This window comes from Mustelus asterias, unplaced genomic scaffold, assembly GCF_964213995.1.
Source record: "Mustelus asterias unplaced genomic scaffold, sMusAst1.hap1.1 HAP1_SCAFFOLD_1236, whole genome shotgun sequence".
Classification (NCBI taxonomy): Eukaryota; Metazoa; Chordata; class Chondrichthyes; order Carcharhiniformes; family Triakidae; genus Mustelus; species Mustelus asterias.
Window position 1 is genome coordinate 22,761 of NW_027591181.1, and position 24,345 is coordinate 47,105.

Consider the following 24,345-nt stretch of genomic DNA (forward strand, 5'->3'; position numbering starts at 1 on the left):
GTACTCAGAGTCTTTCTCTTTATATTGTACTTCTTCATCCCATTTGACCTGCCAAAATGGACCACGACGCATTTATCTGGGTTGAAGTCCATCTGCCACTTCTCCGCCCAGTATTGCATCCTATCTATGTCCCTCTGTAACTTCTGACATCCCTCCAGACTATCCACAACCCCACCAACCTTCGTGTCATCGGCAAACTTACCAACCCATCCCTCCGCTTCCTCATCCAGGTCATCCAGATAGTGTGACATGAACCCAAGATGGCGGTTGGGGCCGTCCTCATGTGTGTGGAACTTGACTATCAGTCTCTGCTCAGTGACTCTGCGCTGGCGTGTGTGGTGAAGGCAGCCTTGGAGAACGCTTCCCCGAAGACTCACATTCCAACCATTATTGTGTAAATTGAGTTAGTGTCTCTGTCGGCCCTGTTTGTGAACACATCTCCCACTCCCCTGATCAAGGAGCAGTGCTCCGAAAGCTCGTGTCTTGTGCTGCCAAAGAGACCTGTTGCCCTTTAACCTGGTGCTGTGGCCCCGCCCACCATCTCACACCGTCACAATGCCCGGCTGATTGACGGCAACTCCGGACCAATAGGAGGAGAAGGGGGCGGGACTGGATTACCGAGCAGGAGGGGCTGGTCCTCCAACCAATCGGAGTGAATGAGACGCGGGGCTGGGAGTGGAGCATGCGCAGTGTGCGGGATAGCGATGGGTGATCTCATGTCAGTGAGTGGAATGGCGGCTCGGGGGGAGCGATGGATCCGGCGGGTGGGAGGAGAGGATTCATAACCAGGTTTGTGTACAGCGGAAACTCAGAGAATGAAATCGCCGGTTCCCCGTTTGGACCCAGCGGGAGCCCAGTATTGTTCCCCGTTTCTGCCCTGAGTTCACCGCCGCCATGTTTCCAGCGGGGCTGTGCGCCTGCGCCGCCGCCATCTTTGTGAGGGGCAATGTGAAGTGAGCGTATGCCCAGTGCCATGTTTGTGAGGGGCAATGTCAGGAGAGCGCATGCCCAGTGCCATCTTGGTCTGGGTTCGACCAAAGGGCAGAGGTTAAAGGTGAGAGTGTTTCAGAGGGGATGTGGGGACAATGTTGAGGGGGGCTGAAGAAGGGGCTTGCAGCTCCGAAAGCTTGTGTGGCTTTTGCTACCAAATAAACGTGTTGGACTTGAACCTGGTGTTGTTAAACTTCTTACTGTGTTTTCCCCAGTCCAACGCCGGCATCTCCACATCATGACAGATTGTTGAGCAGACTGTGTTGCAAATCTGGAACTCGCTGCCTGAGTGGCTGTTGGAGGCAGGGACTCTCTGATTGAAGAAGCTTCTGGACAAACACATCCTTACACAAGGTATCGTCGCTGATAGTCCAAGTACATTGATTGGACTCAATTGGTATTGAGGGGGCGAGTTGTGGGGGGAAGTGGGGCAAGGGGGAGGGGTTGAAGGGTGCGAGAGGTTGTGGGGAGGGGATGAGGGGTTGTGGGGGGGTTGAAGGGTGTGAGAGGTTGTGGGGAGGGGGTGAGGGGTTGCGGGGGGCAAGGGATGAGGGGTGGTGGGGGAAGGTAATTTTGCTGATGACACAAAGGTTGGTGGATTTGTGGATAGCGATGAGGACCATCAGAGGATACAGCAGGATATCGATCAGTCCAAGACTTGGGCAGAGAGGTGGCAGATGGAGTTTCGTCCGGGCAAATGTGAAGTAATGCATTTTGGAAGGTCTAACACAGATAGGAAACTTACAGTAAATGGCAGAACCCTTCAGAGTATTGATAGGCAGAGGGATCTGGGTTTACAGGTACACAGGTCACTGAAAGCGGCAATGCAGCTGGAGAAGGTAGTCAAGAAGGCCTACGGCATGCTTGCCTTCATCGGCCGGGACATTGAGTTTAAAAATTGGCAAGTCGTGTTGCAGCTTTATAGAAGCTTCGTTAGACCGCACTTGGAATATAGTGTTCAATTCTGGTCGCCACACCAGCACAAGGATGTGGAGGCTTTGGAGAGGGAATAGAAAAGATTTACCAGGATGTGGTCTGGTCTGGAAATCAGCCTCCCACCATTCATTTGTTTATTTCTATGATTCAGGAATCCCAGTGGGTTGTGGCTGAGGCTTTTTTCCAAAGAGTGGGAGCTGAGAACTGAGCTCACACTGGAGACTCTGTGTCTTGTTTCACTGCACCGCCCCCCCCCCCTTGCTTTGCTTTGCTTTCAATCAATTTCTTGTGTTCCCTCGCACTCTTTCCTGTCCCCATCACTCTCTTCACTATCACTCCCACGCACTCTCAATTTTTCTCTCCAGACCTTCATCCTCCCCCTGCTTCACTCATGCCCTTCAGAAATGGAAATCTGCCGTCCTCACCTGGTCTGGTCTACATGCCATTCCAGAGCCACAGCAACATGTCTGACTCTTAACTGTCCTCCCAAATTGCATAGCAAGCCATTTTGTTCAAGGGCACAGTGGGTTAACACTGCTGCCTCACAGTGACACGGTGACACAGTGGGTTAACACTGCTCCATCACGGTGACACAGTGGGTTAACACTGCTGCCTCACAGTGACACGGGTGACACAGTGGGTTAACGCTGCTGCCTCACAGCGACACGATGACACAGTGGGTTAACACTGCTGTCTCACAGTGACACGGTGACACAGTGGGTTAACTCTGCTGTCTCACAGTGACACGGTGACACAGTGGTTAACACTGCTGCCTCACAGTGACACGGTGACACAGTGGGTTAACACTGCTGTCTCACAGCGACACAGTGGGTCAACACTGCTGCCTCACAGTGACACGGTGACACAGTGGGTTAACACTGCTGCCTCACAGTGACACGGTGACACAGTGGTTTAACACTGCTCCCTCACAGTGACACAGTGGGTTAACACTGCTGTCTCACAGTGACACGGTGACACAGTGGGTTAACACTGCTGCCTCAAAGCGACACGGTGACACAGTGGGTTAACACTGCTCCCTCACAGTGACACAGTGGGTTAACACTGCTGTCTCACAGTGACACGGTGACACAGTGGGTTAACACTGCTGTCTCACAGTGACACGGTGACACAGTGGGTTAACACTGCTGTCTCACAGTGACACGGTGACACAGTGGGTTGACACGGTGACACAGTGGGTTAACACTGCTCCCTCGCAGTGACACGGTGACACAGTGGGTTAACACTGCTGCCTCACGGTGACACAGTGGGTTAACACTGCTGCCTCTCAGTGACACGGTGACACAGTGGGTTAACACTGCTGTCTCACAGTGACACGGTGACACAGTGGGTTAACACTGCTGTCTGACAGCGACACGGTGACACAGTGGGTTAACACTGCTGCCTCACAGCGACACGGTGACACAGTGGGTTAACACTGCTGTCTCACAGCGACACGGTGACACATTGGGTTAACACTGCTGCCTCACAGCGACACGGTGACACAGTGGGTATACACTGCTGCCTCACAGTGACACGGTGACACAGTGGGTTAACACTGCTGCCTCACAGTGACACGATGACACAGTGGGTTAACACTGCTGCCTCACAGTGACACGGTGACACAGTGGGTTAACACTGCTGCCTCACTTTGACACGGTGACACAGTGGGTTAACACTGCTCCCTCACAGTGACACGGTGGCACAGTGGGTTAACACTGCTCCCTCACAGTGACACAGTGACACAGTGGGTTAACACTGCTGTCTCACAGTGACACGGTGACACAGTGGTTAACACTGCTGCCTCACAGTGACACGGTGACACAGTGGTTAACACTACTGTCTCACAGTGACACGGTGACACAGTGGGTTAACACTGCTGCCTCACAGTGACACGGTAGCACAGTGGGTTAACACTGCTGCCTCACTGTGACACAGTGGTTAACACTGCTGTCTCACAGTGACACGGTAGCACAGTGGGTTAACACTGCGCCCTCACAGTGACACAGTGACACAGTGGGTTAACACTGCTGTCTCACAGTGACACGGTGACACAGTGGTTAACACTGCTGTCTCACAGTGACACGGTGGCACAGTGTGTTAACACTGCTGCCTCACAGTGACACGGTGACACAGTGGTTAACACTGCTGTCTCACAGTGACACGGTAGCACAGTGGGTTAACACTGCTGCCTCACAGTGACACGGTGACACAGTGGGTTAACACTGCTGCCTCACAGCGACACGGTGACACAGTGGGTGAACACTGCTCCCTCGACATGACACGGTGACACAGTGGGTTAACACTGCTGCCTCACAGTGACACGGTGGCACAGTGGGTTAACACTGCTGCCTCACAGCGACACGGTGACACAGTGGGTTAACACTGCTGCCTCACGGTGACACAGTGGGTTAACACTGCTGCCTCACAGTGACACGGTGGCACAGTGGGTTAACACTGCTCCCTCATCATGACATGGTGACACAGTGGGTTAACACTGCTGTCTGACAGCGACACGGTGACACAGTGGGTTAACACTGCTGCCTCACAGTGACACGGTGACACAGTGGGTTAACACTGCTGTCTCACAGTGACACGGTGACACAGTGGGTTAACACTGCTGCCTCACAGCGACACGGTGACACAGTGGGTTAACACTGCTGTCTCACAGTGACTCGGTGACACAGTGGGTTAACACTGTTGCCTCACAGTGACACGGTGGCACAGTGGGTTAACACTGCTGCCTCACAGTGACACGGTTACACAGTGGGTTAACACTGCTGTCTCACAGTGACGCAGTGGCACAGTGGGTTAACACTGCTGCCTCACAGCGCCAGTGAATTGCGTTCGATTCTCGGCTTTGGTCACTGTCTGTGTGGAGTTTTCACGTTCTCCCCGTGTCTGCAGGGGTTTCCTCCGGGTGCAGCGTATAATGTGACCTCAGTATTGTAATTTTGGAATCCTGCAATCACCCTGCGTACACAAAGATCACCAAAATAGTGGGATTTTTAAAATTCAGCTTCCTCACAGCGGATCTTTCTCTCTCTCAGTTTCTGCAGGATTGCTGTAATGTCGAAAATGACAGCAGGCATATAAATTGGAAATATTTTATTTTTGAGTAAATGTTTACAGACATCGACAGGCAGAGAGAATGAGGCAGAGAGAAAGAGAATGTGACAGACAGAGATAGAATAAGACTGAGAGAGAGACTGAGACTGACAGAGAATCAGACTGAGAGAGCGTGGGAAAAAGAGACTGAGACACGATCCCAACACGACCCTCAGAATTAAAATGGTGGGTGTGTCCCTCATTGAAGCCCCCTCCCACTAACAGCCTCAGTTTAACCCACCACATCCAGCTGTTTCCACATCCGCCTCGTTTCTCCTCTCCCTCTCTCTCTCTCTCCACCTGTTTCTGCTGCATTTGTTGTCATGTTGGAATCTGTGAAGAAACCACATTTCCACCACTGTTTTCACCATCTCTCTCTGTCACCTTTCCTTCATTTCCTTCAATCACAAAGATACATAAAGGGACGCAGAGAGAGAGAGAGAGAGCGAGTAAAACCCTCAATAACATCCCAAAAGAAGAATTAAAGAGGCTGCTACAGCTTTTATTGAATCATTCATCCCATCCAATTTAGCACAGACACTGTTTGGGGATGAAGCAAATGGAGGAGGCTTCCTGAGGGCCCTGTGAGATTAGGGCTTGAATTGAGGCCTAGTCACAGAGGCTGCATTAAACCTTGGGGCAAAGAGCAGGATTCGCTCCACTCCAGTGAAACACAGCAATCCTGAAAGCTGGAGTGACAGAGGCAGTGATAGTAAACGCCTGTCCCGACCCCCTGCCCCTGGCCATTCTCCAATTCACACCACCCCATCTAAAAACACAATCCGGACTCTGGAATTGGGAACAAGCCATTTCCAAGGCCGGGGAATTTTAATTTCATCCCTCCCTCCTCCTTCCCAAGTGTTTTACAGTCACTGAGCCAGTTCCATTTTAAATTTGCGTGTTTACAAGTTGGAGTTCGGGAAAGGCAGCTGGTTATTGATGCACAGCCAGATCCCATGGGCAATAATTTGACGATATCCGGATGGGACAAAGGGGAGAAATGTAATTCTCCCAGCTTCATGCCTGGTGTAATCCTCCCACCCAGACACTGAACGCCACGTATATTCCGAGTCTGAATAGACAACATCTCAGTCACAGAAAGAGATAAACTCCTCTCTTTAAACTGGGAACAAGCTGTGTCCATTCCTTGGAGACTTTTAAAAGTCAGCCTCCCAACATTTATTTATTTGTTTATTTAGTTGTTTAATTCTGTAAATCAGGAATCCCAGAGGGCTGTGACTGAGACTGTTCTCCAGAGACAGGGAGCTGGGCACTGAGTCCATAACTCCACAGGTCCTTAAAGGTGGCAGCACAGGTGGAGAAGGTAGTGAATACGGCATATGGCATGCTTGCCTTTATTGGACGGAGCATAGATTATAAAAGTTGGGGTCTGATGTTGCGGTTCGATAGAACGTTGGTTCGGCCGCATTTGGAATACTGCGTCCAGTTCTGGTCGCCACACTACCAGAAGGACGTGGAGGCTTTGGACAGAGTACAGAGGAGGTTTACCAGGATGTTGCCTGGGATGGAGGGTATTAGTTATGAGGAGAGATTGAGTAAACTGCGGTTGTTCTCCCTGGAAAGACGGAGGTTGAGGGACGACCTAATAGAAGTTTTCAAAATTATGAAGGGCATAGATAGGGTGAACAGGTGGAAACATTTTCCCAGGTCAGAAATGACAAACACAAGGGGTCACAAGTTCAGGTAAGGGGAGCAAGGTTCAAGACAGATATGCGGGGGATGTATTTTACACAGAGGGTGGTGGGGGCCTGGAATGTTCTACCAAGCAAGTTGGTTGAGGCAGACACGCTAGGATCATTTAAGACTTATCTAGATAGCCACATGAACAGCACCACATGATTGCTACCTGTGCCACGTGCCAGTGAGGGTAAGAGTAGGATGCTCGGGCGGATGAACACGTGGCTGAGGAACTGGTGCAGGGGGCAGGGTTTCAGATTACTAGGTCATTGGGACCTCTTCTGGGGCAGGTGGAACCTGTACAAGAGAGACGGGTTACACCTGAACTACAAGGGGACCAATATACTTGCAGGGTGGTTTGCCAGTGTTATTGGGGAGGGTTTAAACTAGATTTGCAGGGGGATGGGAACCAGAGTGCCAGAGCAGATAGTGGAGCAGGGGTGAAAGTAAATGATGTTAATAGTTCATGAAATATCACAAATAGAAGGGTTGTGTGTGGTGGTAATAATCTTCTGAGGTGTGTCTATTTCAATGCCAGGAGTATTGTGGGGAAGGCAGATGAGCTGAAGGCGTGGAATGACACATGGAAATATGACATTATAGCCATCAGTGAAACTTGGCTGCAGGAGGGGCAGGACTGGCAGCTCAATGTTCCAGGGTTCCGATGTTTCAGACGTGATAGAGGCAGAGGGATGAAGGGTGGGGGGGGGGTGGTATTGCTAGTCAGGGAAAATGTTACAGCAGTGCTCAGGCAAGACAGATTAGAGGGTTTGTCGACCGAGGCCATATGGGTGGTATGACCACATTCATGGGGGTGTATTATAGACCACCCAATAGTCAGCGAGAATTGGAGGAGCAAATCTGCAGAGAGATAGCAGACAACTGCAGGAAACATAAAGTTGTGATCGGAGGGGATTTTAATTTTCCACATCTCGATTGGGACTCCCATACTGTTAAAGGTCTAGACGGGTTCGAGCTTGTAAAATGTGTTCAGGAAAATTTTCAAAATCAAGATATAGAGGTACCAATCAGAGAGGATGCAAAATTAGATTTCCTTTTCGGAAACGAGTTAGGACAAGTGACGGAAGTGTGTGCAGGGGAACACTTTGTTTCCAGTGATCATAACGCCATTAGTTTCAACTTGAGATCCTAAATGAATACTTTGCGTCGGTATTCACAAAGGAGAGGGATGTGTTGATTGGGAGTGTCTCGGAGGGTACTGTTGACCCGTTGGAGAGAATCTCCATTACAAGGGAGGAAGTGTTGGGTTTTGTTAGGGAATATAAAGACTGACACTTCCCCAGGGCCTGATGGAATCTATCCAAGGCTGCTCAGGGAGACGAGAGATGAAATCCCTGGGCCTCTGACGCAAATCTTTGTCTCGTCACTGGACACAGGTGAGGTCCCAGAGGATTGGAGGATAGCCAATGTGGTCCCGTTATTTAAGAAGGGTAGGAAGGATAACCCGGGTAATTATAGGCTGGTGAGCTTGACGTCCGTGGTGGGGAAGTTGTTGGAGAAGATTCTTAGAGATAGGATGTATGCGCATTTAGAAAGGAATAAACTCATTCACGATAGTCAGCATGGTTTTGTGAGAGGGAGGTCATGCCTCACTAACCTGGTGGAGTTTTTTGAACAAGTGACTAGAATGGTTGACGAGGGAAGGGCCGTGGATGTCGTCTATATGGACTTTAGTAAAGCGTTTGAAAAAGTCTCTCATGGCAGGTTGGTGCAAAAGATTGGATTTCATGGGATAAAGGGGGAGGTGGCTAGATGGGTGGAGAACTGGCTGGGTCACAGAAGACAGAGGGTGGTAGTGGAAGGGTCTTTTTCCGGCTGGAGGCCTGTGACTAGTGGTGTTCCGCAGGGCTCTGTATTGGGACCTCTGCTGTTTGTGATTTATATAAACGATCTGGAAGAAGGTGGAACTGGGGTGATCAGTAAGTTTGCGGAGACACGAAAGTAGCTGGACATGCAGATAGTGAGGAACATTGTCAGAGGCTACAGAAGGATATAGATAGGCTGGAAATTTGGGCAAAGAAATGGCAGATGGAGTTCAATCCAGATAAATGCGAAGTGATGCATTTTGGTGGAACTAACATAGGGAGGAGCTATACGATAAATGGCAAAACCATTAAGGGTGTAGATGCGCAGAGGGACCTGGGTGTGCAAGTCCACAGATCCTTGAAGGTGATGTCACAGGTGGAGAAGGTGGTGAAGAAGGCATATGGCATGCTTGCCTTAATAGGACGGGGCATAGAGTATAAAAGTTGGGGTCTGATGTTGCAGTTGTACAGAACGTTGGTTCAGCCGCATTTGGAGTACTGCGTCCAGTTCTGGTCGCCACACTACCAGAAGGACGTGGAGGCTTTAGAGAGAGTGCAGAGGAGGTTTACCAGAATGTTGCCTGGTATGGAGGGGCTTAGTTATGAGGAGAGATTGGGTAAACTGGGGTTGTTCTCACTGGTAAGATGGAGGATGAGGGGTGAACTGATAGAGGTGTATAAAATTATGAAAGGCATAGATAGCGTGAACGGTGGGAAGCTTTTTCCCAGGTCGGTGGTGACGTTTACGAGGGGTCATAGGTTCAATGTGAAGGGGGGGAGGTTTAACAGGGATATCAGAAGGACATATTTTACACAGAGGGTGCTGGGGGCCTGGAATGCGCTGCCGGGCAATGTGGTGGAGGCGGACACACTGGGAACGTTTGAGACTTATCGAGATAGCCACATGAACGGAGTGGGAATGGAGGGATACAAAAGAATGGTCTAGTTTGGACCAGGGAGCGGCGCGGGCTTGGAGGGCCGAAGGGCCTGTTCCTGTGCTGTATCATTCTTTGTTCTTTGTTTTGTTCTTGATCATGGATAAAGATAGATCTGGTCCTCGGGTTGTGGTTCTAAACCGGAAAACGGACAAATTTGAAGAAATGAGAAAGGATCTAAAAAGTGAGGGTTAAGACAGGCTCTTCTCTGGCAAGGGTGTGATTGGTAAGTGGGAGGCCTTCAAAGGAGAAATTTTGAGAGTGCAGAGTTTGTCTGTTCTTGTCAGGATTAAAGGCAAAGTGAATAAGAATAAGGAACCTTGGTTCTCGAGGGATATTGGAACTCTGATGAAGAAGAAGAGAGAGATGTATGACATGTAGAGGCAACAGGGAGCAAATAAGATGCTTGAGGAGTATAAAAAGTGCAAGAAACTACTTAAGAAAGAAATCAGGAGGGCGAAAAGAAGATATGAGGTTGCTTTGGCAGACAAGGTGAAGTATAATCCGAAGAGCTTCTACAGGTGTATTATGAGCAAAAGGATAGTAAGGGATAAAATTGGTCCTCTTGAAGATCAGTGTGGTCGGCTATGTACGGAACCAAAAGATATTTACTAAGGAAACGGGCATGGAGTCTATGGAAATAAGGCAAATAAGTAGGGAGGTCATGGAACCTATACAGATTAAAGGGGAGGAGGTGCTTGCTGTCTTGAGGCAAATCAGAGGAGATAAATCCCCAGGACCAGACAGGGTATTCCCTCGGACCTTGAAGGAGTCTCATGTTGAAATTGCAGGGGCCCTGGAAGATATATTTAAAATGTTGGTATCCACGGGTGAGTGGCTGGATGATTGGAGGATAACTCATGTTGTTCCGTTGTTTAATAAAGGCTCAAAACGTAATGCGGGAAATTATAGGCCGGTAAGTTTGACGTCAGCAGGAGGTAAATTAATGGAAGGAGTACTAAGAGATAGGATCTACAAATAATTGGATAGACAGGGACTTATTAGGGAGAGTCAACATGGCTTTGTGCGTGGTAGGTCATGTTTGACCAATCTATTAGAGTTTTTCGAGGAGGTTACCAGGAAAGTGGATGAAGGGAAGGCGGTGGATGTTGTCTACATGGAATTCAGTAAGGCCTTTGACAAAGTCCCACATGGGAGGTTACTTAGGAAGGTTCAGTCTCTCGGGAAACATGGAGAGGTCGTAAACTTGCTTAGACACTGGCTCAATGGAAGAAGCCAGAGAGTGGTAGTGGAGGATTGCTTCTCTGAGTGGTGGCCTGTGACTAGTGGCGTGCCACAGGGGTCACTGCTGGGTCCATTGTTGTTTGTCATCTAAATCAATGATCTGGATGATAATGTGGTAAATTGGTTCAGCAAATCTGCTGACGATACAAAGATTGGAGGTGTCGTGGACAGTGAGGAAGGTTTTCAAAGCTTGCAGAGGGATTTGCTCGCAAAATGGGCTGCAAAATGGCAGATGGAGTTTAATGCAGACAAGTGTGAGGTATTGCACTTTGGAAGGACAAACCAAGGTAGAACATACAAGGTAAATGGTCGGACACTGAAGAGTGCAGTAGAACAGAGGGATCAGGGAATACAGATACATAATACATAAAAGTGGGGTCACAGGTCGTTAAGGCCGTAAAGAATGCTTTTGGTACATTGGCCTTTACAAATCAAAGTATTGAGTATAAGAGTTGGAATGTTATGGTGAGGTTGTATGAGACATTGGTGAGGCTGAATTTAGAGTATTGTGAGCAGTTTTGGTCACCTAATTACAGGAAGGATATTAATCTGAGTGGAGGCCTGTGACTAGTGGTGTGCACAGTAAGAAGTTTAATAACACCAGGTTAAAGTCCAACAGGTTTATTTGGTAGCAAAAGCCACACAAGCTTTTGGAGCTGCAAGCCCCTTCTTCAGGTGAGTGGGAATTCTGTTCACAAACAGAGCATATAAAGACACAGACTCAATTTACATGAATAATGGTTGGAATGCGAATACTTACAACTAATCAAGTCTTTAAGAAACAAAACAATGTGAGTGGAGAGAGCATCAAGACAGGCTAAAAAGATGTTTATTGTCTCCAGACAAGACAGCCAGTGAAACTCTGTGGGGGTTACAAATAGTGTGCCATGAACCCAATATCCCGGTTGAGGCCGTCCTCGTGTGTGCGGAACTTGGCTATCAGTTTCTGCTCAGCGACTCTGCGCCGTCGTGTGTCGCAAAGGTCGCCTTGGAGAACGCTTACCCGAATATCAGAGGCCGAATGCCCGTGACCGCTGAAGTGCTCCCCAACAGGAAGAGAACAGTCTTGCCTGGTGATTGTCGAGCGGTGTTCATTCATCCGTTGTCGTAGCGTCTGCATGGTTTTCCCAATGTACCATGCCTCGGGACATCCTTTCTTGCAGCGTATCAGGTAGACTAGTGGTGTGCCGCAGGGATCGGTGTTGGGTCCATTGTTGTTTGTCATCTATATCAATGATCTGGATGATAATGTGGTAAATTGGATCAGCAAGTTTGCTGATGATACAAAGATTGGAGGTGTAGTGGACAGTGAGGAAGGTTTTCAAAGCTTGCAGAGGGATTTGGACCAACTAGAAAAATGGGCTGAAAAATGGCAAATGGAGGTTAACGCGGACAAGTGTGAGGTATTGCACTTTGGAGGGACAAACCAAAGTAGAACGTACAGGGTAAATGGTAGGACTCTGAAGAGTGCAGTTGAACAGAGGGATCTGGGAATACAGGTCCAGAATTCCCTAAAAGTGACGTCACCGGTGGATAGGTCCGTAAAGAGTGCCTTTGGTACATTGGCCTTTATAAATCGGAGTATCGAGTATAAACGTTGGAGTATTATGGTAAGGTTATATATGGTAAGGTCACAATGGATGTCTCAGCACTCTACACCAGCATCCCCCATGACGATGGCATTGCTGCAACGGCCTCAGTGCTCAGCGCCAACAACTGCCAGTTTCCAGATGCAATTTTACATCTCATCCGCTTCATCCTGGACCACAATATCTTCACCTTCAACAACCAGTTCTTCATCCAGACACACGGAACAGCCATGGGGACCAGATTTGCACCTCAATATGCCAACATCTTCATGCACAGGTTCGAACAAGACTTCTTCACCGCACGGGACCTTCAACCGGTGCTATACACTAGATACATCGATGACATTTTCTTCCTTTGGACTCATGGTGAACAATCACTGAAACAACTCTATGATGACATTAGCAAGTTCCATCCCACCATCAGACTCACCATAGACTACTCTCCGGAATCGGTTGCATTCTTGGACACACGCATCTCCATCAAGGACGGTCACCTCAGCACCTCACTGTACCGCAAGCCCACGGATAACCTCACGATGCTCCACTTCTCCAGCTTCCACCCTAAACACGTTAAAGAAGCCATCCCCTACAGACAAGCGCTCCGAATACACAGGATCTGCTCGGATGAGGAGGATCGCAACAGACACCTCCAGACGCTGAAAGATGCCCTCATAAGAACAGGATATGGCGCTAGACTCATTGATCAACAGTTCCAACGCGCCACAGCGAAAAACCGCACCGACCTCCTCAGAAGACAAACACGGGACACAGTGGACAGAGTACCCTTCGTTGTCCAGTCCTTCCCCAGAGCGGAGAAGCTACGGCATCTCCTCCGGAGCCTTCAACATGTCATTGATGAAGACGAACATCTCGCCAAGGCCATCCCCACACCCCCACTTCTTGCCTTCAAACAACCGCACAACCTCAAACAGACATTGTCCGCAGCAAACTACCCAGCCTTCAGGAGAACAGTGACCAAGACACCACACAACCCTGCCACAGCAACCTCTGCAAGACGTGCCGGATCATCGACACAGATGCCATCATCTCACGTGAGAACACCATCCACCAGGTACACTGTACATACTCTTGCAACTCGGCCAACGTTGTCTACCTGATACGCTGCAAGAAAGGATGTCCCGAGGCATGGTACATTGGGGAAACTATGCAGACGTTGCGACAACGGATGAATGAACACCGCTCGACAATCACCAGGCAAGACTGTTCTCTTCCTGTTGGGGAGCACTTCAGCGGTCACGGGCATTCGGCCTCTGATATTCGGGTAAGCGTTCTCCAAGGCGGCCTTCGCGACACACGACAGCGCAGAGTCGCTGAGCAGAAACTGATAGCCAAGTTCCGCACACACAAGGACGGCCTCAACCGGGATATTGGGTTTATGTCACACTATTTGTAACTCCCACAGTTGCGTGGACCTGCAGAGTTTCACTGGCTGTCTTGTCTGGAGACAATACACATCTTTTTGGCCTGTCTTGATGCTCTCTCCACTCCCATTGTTTTGTTTCTTAAAGACTGGATTAGTTGTAAGTATTCGCATTCCAACCATTATTCATGTAAATTGAGTCTGTGTCTTTATAAGTTCTGTTTGTGAACAGAATTCCCACTCACCTGAAGAAGGGGCTCAGAGCCTCGAAAGCTTGTGTGGCTTTTGCTACCAAATAAACCTGTTGGACTTTAACCTGGTGTTGTTAAACTTCTTACTGTGTTTACCCCAGTCCAACGCCGGCATCTCCACATCAAGGTTATATAAGGCATTGGTGAGGCCGAATTTGGAGTATTGTGTACAGTTTTGGTCACCTAGTTACAGGAAGGATGTAAATAAGATTGAAAGAGTGCAGAGAAGGTTCACAAGGATGTTGCCGGGACTTGAGAAGCTGAGTTACAGAGAGAGATTGAATAGGTTGGGACTTTATTCCCTGGAGCGTAGAAGATTGAGGGGAGATTTGATAGAGGTGTATAAGATTTTGATGGGTATAGATAGAGTGAATGCAAGCAGGCTTTTTCCGCTGAGGCTCGGGGAGAAAAAAAACAGAGGGCATGTGTTAAGGGTGAAAGGAGAAAAGTTTAAAGGGAATATTAGGGGGGGGCTTCTTCACGCAGAGAGTGGTGGGAGTGTAGAATGAGCTGCCGGATAAAGTGGTAAATGCGGGGTCACTTTTAACGTTTAAGAAAAACTTGGACGGGTTCATGGATGAGAGGCGTGTGGAGGGATATGGTCCAAGTGCAGGTCAGTGGGACTCGGCATAAAATGGTTCGGCACAGACAAGAAGGGCCAAAAGGCCTGTTTCTGAGCTGTAATTTTCTATGGTTCTATGGTTCAAGAAGGTTGAAAGAGTGCAGAGAAGGTTTACAAGGATGTTGCCGGGACTTGAGAAACTGAGTTACAGAAAAAGGTTGAATAGGTTGGGACTTTATTCCCTGGAGCAGAGACAAATGAGGGGAGATTTGATGGAGGTGTATAAAATTATGATGGATATAGATAGAGTGAATGGAAGCAGGCTTTTTCCACTGAGGCTCGGGGAGAAAAAAACTAGAGGATGTGGGTTAAGGGTGAAGGGGAAAGGTTTGAAGGGAACATCAGGGAGGGGGCTTCTTCACACAGAGAGTGGTGGGAGTGTGGAATGAGCTGTCAGATGAAGTGGTGAATGCGGGCTCACTTTTACCATTTAAGAAAAACTTGGACAGGTACATGGATGAGAGGGGTGTGGAGGGATATGGTCCAGGTGCAGGCAGAAAAATGGTTCGGCACAGGCAAGAAGGACCAAAAGGTCTGTTTCTGTGCTGTAATGTTCTCTGGTTCTCGGTTCTAACAGACTGGGAATAGATTGGGGCAAGCTTGGAGGGCCGAAGGGCCTGTTCCTGTGCTTTATTGTTCTTTGTTCTGAGCCCACACTGGACATCCGCCCCCCCCCCCCCGCAGATCCTGTGTCTCATCCCACCATCTCACTTCAACCCACACCTCTGTTTTGCTGTCGATGTCTGTATTTCCCTTACCACCGCTCTAGATTTCTTTGTTCTGTAACTCTCCCCAACTCACGACACAGTAAGGGTAACTCAGTAAATCCTGCCCTGATTCCATCTACCAAAATGCATAATCTCGCATTTACCTAAATTGAACTTCATCTGCCATTTGTCAGCCCACTGGCCCAATTGATCAAGATCCCGTTGCATTCGGAGATAACCTTCACTGTCCACTATGCCACCAATCTTGGTGTCATCTGCAAACTTACTAACCATGCCTCCTAAACTCTCACCCAAATCAATGTAACACGGGACATGGAGAAATCAGACATTGGTATAGTTAATGCTGGTATTTAGCATCGTGCTTCAACGCCGCTACCTTTCCCTGACCTGAAATAGATGCTCTATTCAGAAATTATTTAACACTCGGGTATTCCTGGAGGAACAGACGGACGGTGCACAGTGAAACTTTATGCTGTTGATGGCAGCCTAGAATCAGAAAGATTGAAGGAACTCACAAGGTCAATCCTATTTTTGATGTGAGTGGGGTGAGAGAGAGAGAGTGTTGAGGTGAAGGGGAATTTTGAGGTGAGAGGGTCAGTGTTGAGGTGAGGGGTGTTGCTGTGGACGGTGGGAGTTGAGGTGAGAGGCGGTTACTGAGGTGAGAGGGAGTGTGTTGATGTGAGGAGGGAGCTTTCAGATGAGAGGGGAACAACATGGTGTTATATCAATACACACTGATCCAACAAACACTCCCAGGATATTTACTGCAGGGATTAGGTGTGAAGCCAGTCTGTCCCCTCACGCTGCCAGCCAGAGTGCAGAGGGAGCGGTGACAGCCCTTAAACACGGAGCAAACATCATCTGCAACATCCCATCAAACACTCCAATGTCAGCTACAGAGGTCCAGTGTCACTCCCACCCCATCTTAACTGTGTGACCAGGCTGTCTCATGGCTGCTAAAGTGTAGGTTCAACTTAGTCAGGCAACCTTCAGGCTTGATATCCGTAAGCTTGCGCCCATCAGACCTTTACAAGGATAAGCTGCCTCTCCACTCCCATCAAATACCCTCATTGTAGATGCAGCACAGGCCCAGATACACAAACTATCTCCCTCTACACTGTCCAAACACGAATCTCCAGTGCAGGTATAGCAGAGGGTGAGATACACAGTGTGTACAGGTGAGAGGGGGAGAGTGCTGAGGCGAGAGGGGGGAGAGCGTTGAGGCGAGAGGGGGAGTGTTGAGGTGACAGTGGGAGTGTGGAGGTGAGAGGGGAATTTTGTGGTGGGGGGTGAGGTTCTGTAACACACTGGTTGGCTCTGCTGCCTCATGGCGCCAAAGACCCGGGTTTGATTCCAGCCTCGGGTCACTCTCTGTGTGGAGTGTGCACGTTCTCCCCTGTCTGCGTGGGAATCCTCTGTGTGCTCTCGTTTCCTCCCACTCTCCAAAGATGTGGGAGTTAGTTGGATTAGCCATGCTAAGTTGAGGAGACGGGCAACGTACAGGCAGGTACATAAGAACATAAGAAATAGGAGCAGGAGTAGGCCATCTAGCCCCTCGAGCCTGCCCCGCCATTCAACAAGATCATGGCTGATCTGAAGCGAATCAGTTCCACTTACCCGCCTGCTCCCCATATCCCCTAATTCCCTTATAGATCAGAAAACTATCTACCCGTGATTTAAACATATTCAATGAGGAAGCCTCCACCACTTCAATGGGCAGAGAATTCCAGAGATTCACTACCCTCTGAGAGAAGAAGTTCCCCCTCAACTCTGTTCTGAACCGGCCCCCCCTTATTTTGAGGCTGTGCCCTCTAGTTCTGGTTTCCCTTCTCAGTGGAAAGAATCTCTCCACCTCTACCCTATCCAGCCCCTTCATTATCTTATATGTCTCCATAAGATCACCCCTCATCCTTCTAAACTCAAACAGGTACTGGACGGGGTTAGATACGGAGTAAATGTCCCTCATCAATGTCCCCATCAAACACTCCCAGGACGTGTACAGCATGGGGAGAGACACAGAGTAAATTTAAGACTGTGCCCATCAAACATTCACACGGTAAAATTCCCTCTGCTCCACCCAGAACAGCTACAGCATTGGCCGGGGTGGGGGGGGTAGATACAGAATAAACCTCTCTCGACAGTGTCCTCATCAAACACTCCCAGGATACCCCAGGATAGGGACAGTACGTGGTTAAATGTAGAATAAATCTCTCTCTATAATGTCCCCATCAAACTCTCCCAAGACAGATGCAACTAGTGTGAGTTCAGATGCAGCTGAGGTTGAGATTTCCAGAAACCACCCATCACACTGTTTCACCAAGAACTCCAGTGAAGGTGTAGCAAGGGTGAGATACACAAAAAATGTCCGCATAGACTGTCCAAACACTAAAGACCTGAGCAGGAGCAGCACAGGGTAAGGTACACAGAAAATCTCTCTACACTGTCCCTTCAGGAACTCGAGCGCAGGTGGACACAGAGATACATATAGTTCTGCTCTCCCTGTATATTGCCAGAACAAAATCCCAGATATGGGTGAAGCAAAGTTCAATACAGATACATCTCCTCTTGATACTGCCCTCTGAAACCCTCCCAGAACAGTTACACACGGGATTGCAGACAGAGCAAAGCTCACTCTGCAGTGTCCCATTGAATGGTTCACTGCAAAGGGTGTTTACTCTGTGTCGAACCCCATTCTGAACCATGTTTCTGTGTTTGCCATTGGGTTACTGTAAATTGTGCTTCCATTGAACATTTCCAAGGATAGGGACAGCACTGGGTAAAGTGTATGGTCTTGCTGCACTGCCAATTCAAACAGGCTGATAAAAGGGACGTGTATCTTCTGTATCAAACACGTTTCCATCACTGTCCATGAAGTAATCCCAAAACAGCCCCACTGATATTGATATTTTCCATTTGTGCTTTTATAATAACTGTCTTCTGTTAATTTGTTGTTATAGTTTGTGAATTACTCCTTCAGATCTTTCCTAAATACAGTTCAGACACTTGGGAATTCGAATGAATTAATTGCAAACATTTTCTGTTTTAAAGAACAAAGAAAAGCTACAGCACAAACAGGCCCTTCGGCCCACAAGTTGCGCCGGTCATGTCCCTACCCACCTAGGCTTATATATAGGCTTAACCAGAACCCTCAATCCTATTAAGTCCCATGCACTCATCCAGAAGTCTCTTAAAAGACCCCATCGAGTTTGCCTCCACCACCATTGACGGCAGCCGATTCCACTCACCCACCACCCTCTGAGTGAAAAACTTACCCCTCACATCTCCTCTGGACCTATTCCCCAGCACCTTTAACCTGTGTCCTCTCATAGCAGACATTTCAGCCCTGGGAAAAAGGCTCTGTGAGTCCACCCGATCTATACCACTCAACATCTTATATCCCTCTATCAGGTCACCTCTCATCCTTCATCTCTCCAAGGAGAAAAGACCGAGCTCTCTCAACATATCCTCATAAGGCATGCCAACCAATCCAGGCAACATCCTTGTAAATCTTCTCTGCACCCTTTCAATAATGTCCACGTCCCTCCTGTAATGAGGCGACCAGAACTGAGCACAGTACTCCAAGTGGGGTCTGACGAGGGTCTTATATAGCTGCATCATTATCCCCGGACTCCTAAACTCAATCCCTCGATTGATGAAGGCCAGGTGAAAACTGCCCCAGTAAAGTAAATCAGATTGACCAACTGATTGCAATCAATGCCAAATGGGGAATAATTGTCCTGTGTAGAAGTGAGAACCCGTTCCATATTGTGATTGTTTGCAGTATTGGGACAGTGAGATGACCCGATCCAACACAAGAACACTTTGCAATATCTCCCAGTAACAGTGAGTCTGTGTGTCAGCGTTAACCAAGCGGGATGACATTCCCGGAGGGGCTGACATCTCACGCAGAGTGAAAACCAGAATTCAATTGGTGGGGACTGCCTTGTTAAATTCAGCTGGGGATTTATTGAGGGAATTTGTGAAAATGCATGTGGAGATCTTATACAATCTAATTGAAAAACATTTCGAAATCCGTTTCTCCAACTGACTGTACAGAACAGAAGAGGTACATTTATAGAGATCTCAAGGTGAATAACATTAGTTGCAGTCACTGAACACCAGCAGTAACTTTTTAATGCATATCATTTTATACATGTTTCACATGCAGTGAATATATTTATTTTAATTCCGGTCTCTGAGCAGTCAGATATTGATACAGATAATTCTGATATTTAGCACCATGCTCCCACACTGCCACCTCTGCTTGACCTGAAATAGATGCTCTGTTCCGCAATTATTTAAACCAAATGTATTCGTGGAGGAACAAACTTACATTCTGCATTCAAACTTTATGTTGAGATCAGCCCAGGATCAGAATGATTGAAGGAGCTGAAGGTTGTTGAGACAGTTTGTGTGACGCTGCTGCTGTGTTGCCTTTATTCGTTTTGTAACGTGGGGGTCGCAGGGAATCAGTAGTGACAATAAGAGTGAGGTCAGTGATGTTTCTGTTTGTCAGTTGGTAATAAGAATGAAGTTGGTGATACACCTGGAAGGTAAAGGTAGTAGGGATGAGGTTAGCCATGCACCTGGATGTGTATTGACAATCAGAGCAATTCAGTAATGTATCAGTGCAGGTTGTGAAAGGAGAGTGCGGTCACTGCTGTTCCTAAATACCTGGTTCCAATAAGAATCAGGTTATTTCTGCATCTGCAGGGACAGGTGTAGCATCGGGGAAACACAAGATAAAACTCCATCTGCAATTTCCCCAGCAAACACACCCAGGGCAGGGACAGCGGGCGGATGTTTGAGTTGTGTGGAGTGGGGGGCTGTGTGTGGAGTGAAAGTTTATTATGGAAGTGAGGGGGAGAGTGATGAGTTGAGAGGCGGTGTATTGAGATGAGGGGGAGTTTGTTGAGGTGAGGGGGAAAGTTGAAATGAGATGGCGGGAGCTGAGGCGAGACAGAGTGCTGAGATGAGAAGAGAGAGCTGATATGAGAGAGGGAGAATGTTGATGTGAGACAGAGTGTCGGATTTGGCCCCGCGCTCTCCCCAAATTCGGATAATCCCACCAGAGGTAATTGGATCTTGACACGGTCTGTGCCCATCTGCTCCGACTCCCATGCGGTGTGGGACGGGAAATTCATATCTTGGGGATCTTGAGGTGAGGAGCGTCGAGGTGAGATGGGTAGTGTTGTTGTGCTTGGGGTAATGTAGAGGTGAGCGGGAGGATTGATGTGAGGGGGGAACATGTTAAGGTGAGAGGGGGAGAGTTGTGTTGATTGGGGGAGTGTTGAATTGAGAGCGCGTGTTCTGGTGAGAGGAATTGATGTTAACCCTCTATGGGACAATGTAAATGTGAGAGGGAGAACTTAGAAGCGAGACGGATAGTGTTGAGGAGAAAGGCTGTAATGTCTGTGTGATAGAGATTGTTCAGAGAGGGGAAGGGGAGTATTGAGGTGAGCGGGGGGTGTTGAGGTGAGGGTGTGTGTTGAAGTGACAGGATAGTGTTGGTGTGAGAGAGTGAGTGTTGGGGTAATGGGGAGTGCTGATTGAGAGTGAGAGTGTTAATGTTGTCATGTGAGTGGACCTTTCAGCAATTTTGTTTAAATCGTGCAGCTTCCATGGAGGTGTAGATAAGCTGTGGCAGTCAGGTGGTGGTTTTCTTTTGGTCTTTTAGTTTTGTTTTGGGAAGCAGTTTCGCAGCAAGCTCAGAAGCAATCTCTCTCCCTCTCCCCGTCCTTCTCTTTTGAAAAGGCTGTGTTTTGCCAAATAGATTCGACTGCAACCTCTGCTGAGTTTCTCAAGGGATTTTGAGCATTCAGCCCAGGAGGCTGGACACGTGTAATAATTCGGCATTAACCTCTGCTGTATTGTGGTGATTTGGAGGGTTTTGTGGATTGGATGTTGGCTTTGGTTGGAACACACCAGAGATATTTCCTTCAGAGTTGTACATTATCGTGGTTGTTGTGTTTCTTGTTTGTAATTGTTAAATGTTCTTGCTAATTGTCTTACTACACATGTCAACAATATTCTTAATTAAACTTTGTATTGAATAAGAGTTCTTCCTGGGTCAGTTCACTCCCACCTGAAGTGAAACCTCCCGTGCTCCTTCAAGCCAGATTCAAGGTCAAGAGTTACAGGTCACTCGAGCTTCATGGAACAACTGGGAGTATCCAACCTGACTGAGAACAACTGGGGGCTCCGGGATTGAAACCTGTATTTCTGGATTGATTTGGGATAAGTGAACTCAAAGACAGTGAGCGGTGAGCAGATTTGTGTTTTCTTTTCAGGTGTTGTATTCCAGTTTAAATAGGGAGTGTGGTTTGGATTAATGTCTCTTTCAGAGGCTCAGAAGTTTCTGCGGGTGGAGGAAGTCACGCAAATTACCTGACATATAGTGACTAAAGCAAAGCTTTTGGAATTGGAAACACATTCCAGTTGACATTGCCAGACAGAGTACAGAAAGGAGAGATAATTGTGGCAATAGCACAACATTTGGAATTGTCAGAAGCTCAGTCAGAATCGTTGGAAATTCAGTTACAAATGAAACTGACTCAATATAAAAAATAATTCAAACTATTTGAATTACAGGGAAAAGAAAAGGAAAGGGAGGAACAGCAAGCAAAATAATTGAATCAATCTGAATTACAGGCAAAAGGGAAAAAGGAGGCAAGGGAAAAATAGAGAGACTTTGAACATTGGAAACTGGCCTTCAAATGTAAACATCGTGTCTGATTGGCGGAGGTAAAGGGTAAAGTACAGTCTGAGGGTAGGGATGAGGATAGTGAGAGAATGAGGGGCAGAAAATACATCAGGAGATAGAAAAGGCAATGTTACAATAATCATGGGGGACTTCAATATGGAGGTTTCTAAGATTCTAAGGTGGACTGGGAAAATCAGGTAGGTCGTGGATCCCAAGAAAAGGAATTTGTGGAATGTCTAAGAGATGGTTTTTGGAGCAGCTTGTGACAGAGCCTACTACGGAACAGGCAATTCTGGATTTGGCGATGTGTAATGAGGCAGACTTGATTAGGGAACTTAAGGTGAAGGAATCCTTAGGGAGGAGTGACCACAATATGATAGAATTTACCCTGCAGTTTGAGAGGAAGAACCTGGAATCAGATGTAAAGGTATTTGAATTAAATAAAGATAACTACAAGGACATGAAGGTGGAGCTGGCCAGAGTTGATTGGAAAGGGAGCCGAGCAGGGGAGACAGTGGAACAGCAATGACAGGAGTTCTTGAGAGTTATTTGGGAGGCACAACAGGAATTCATCCCAAGGAGGAGGAAACATGCCACAGGGAGGACGAGGAATCCATGGCTGACGGGGAAGCCAAGGACAGCAAAAACACAAAAGGGAAAGCATCCTTAGTGGCACGGATTAGTGGGAAGGCAGAAGATTGGGAAGCGAGCAGAGGACAACTTAAAAAAGCAATAAGAGGGGAGAAGATGAAATATGAGTGTAAGCAAACTTGTATTATAAAAGAGGAGAGGAGGAGGTTTTCCAATATATAAAAGTTAAGAGAGAGGCAAAAATACCCATTGGATCACTGAAAAATGAGGCTGGAGAAGGAATAATAGGAAACAAAGAAATGGCAGAGGAACTGAATAGTTTGCATCAGTCTTCACGGTTGAAGACACCAGTGGGATGCCAGAGCTCCAGGAGAGTCGGGGGACACAGGTGGGTGTAGTGGCCATCACTCAGGAGAAGGTTCTCGGGAAACTGAAAGGTCTGTGGGTGGATAAATCAGCTGGACCGGATGGACTACACCCCAGGGTTCTGAAAGACAGAGCTGAGGAAATTGTGGTGGAATTGGTGGTGATCTTTCTTTGATAAGGCGCAGCATAGGAGACTGTTATATAAGTTAAGTGCCAATGGTGTTGAAGATAAGATCCTGGCATGGATAGAGGATTGGCTGACTGGCAGAAGGCAGAGATTGGGGATGAAGGGATCTTCTTTCAGGATGGCAGCCGGTGACAGGTGGTGCGCCTCAGGGGTCGGTGCTGGGACCACAACTTTTGACAATACACGTTAATAATTTGGAAAAACGAAATGAAGGCACTGTTGCTAAGTTTGGTGATGATACAATGATATGCAGAGGGACAGGGAGTATTGCGGAAGTGGGAGGGGGAGGAGGAGGGCTGCAGAAGGACTTGGACAGGTTAGGAGAGTGGGCAAAGAGGGGGCAGATGGAATACAATGAGGAAAAGTGTGAGGTTATGCACTTTGGAAGGAGGAATGGAGGCAGAGACTATTTTCTAAATGGGGATATGCTTCGGAAATCAGATGCACAAAGGAATTTGGGAGGCCTTGTTCAAGATTCTCTAAAGGTTAACCTGCAGGTTCAATCGGCAGTTAGGAAGGCAAGTGGAATACTGGCAATCATGTCGAGAGGCCCCGCACCAGGTTCAGACCCACCCAGGTTCAGACAGAGACGCTGTTCAGATTCACACAAGGTTCGGACTCGGATCATGTTCAGATTCACACCGTGTACAGACTCACCTCAGCTTCACAATCATAGAAACAATGAAATATTGGAACAGCAGGAGCAGGCCATTCGGCCCTTCGACCCAGCTCCGACATTCAGTTTGATCATGGATCATCATCAACTTCAATATCCTGACCATCCCTTGCTCCCACATCCCGTGATCACTTTAGCCCCAAGAGCGATACATAATTTATTCCTGAAATCACGAAAGGTTTTGGCCTCAGCTACTTTCTGTGGTAGCGAAGTCCAAAGATCATCAGAGTGGAGAAATTTCTCCTCACCTCTGTTCTAAAAGGTTGATGCTTCTCCTCAAACCATGAACCCTAGTCCTCAACCCCCTGAGCATCAGGAACATTCTTTCTGAATCTACCCTGTCTAAACATGGTCCAATAATATATGTTTCACTCTAATGAACTGCAATGAATAAAGAAAGCCCTTCCCGCCTTCGTCTCTCTTCATATCACAGACTTGCCATCCCAGGAATCAGCCTGGTAAACATTCGCTGTACTCCCTCTATAGCGAGGATATCCTTCCTCAGATAAGGACACC

General features: G+C 47.9%; 1 long non-coding RNA gene across 1 annotated transcript in view; it reads left to right on the forward strand.

Annotated features, from left to right (window-relative positions):
- Window positions 1–672: 672 nt before the first annotated feature.
- LOC144488044 (uncharacterized) overlaps window positions 673–24,345 on the forward strand; it is a 65,939-nt gene continuing 42,266 nt past the window's right edge. The window contains exons 1-2 of the long non-coding RNA XR_013496510.1: window positions 673–789; window positions 1,206–1,344. This is a non-coding gene — a long non-coding RNA (uncharacterized LOC144488044). The remainder of the gene's footprint in view (window positions 790–1,205; window positions 1,345–24,345) is intronic.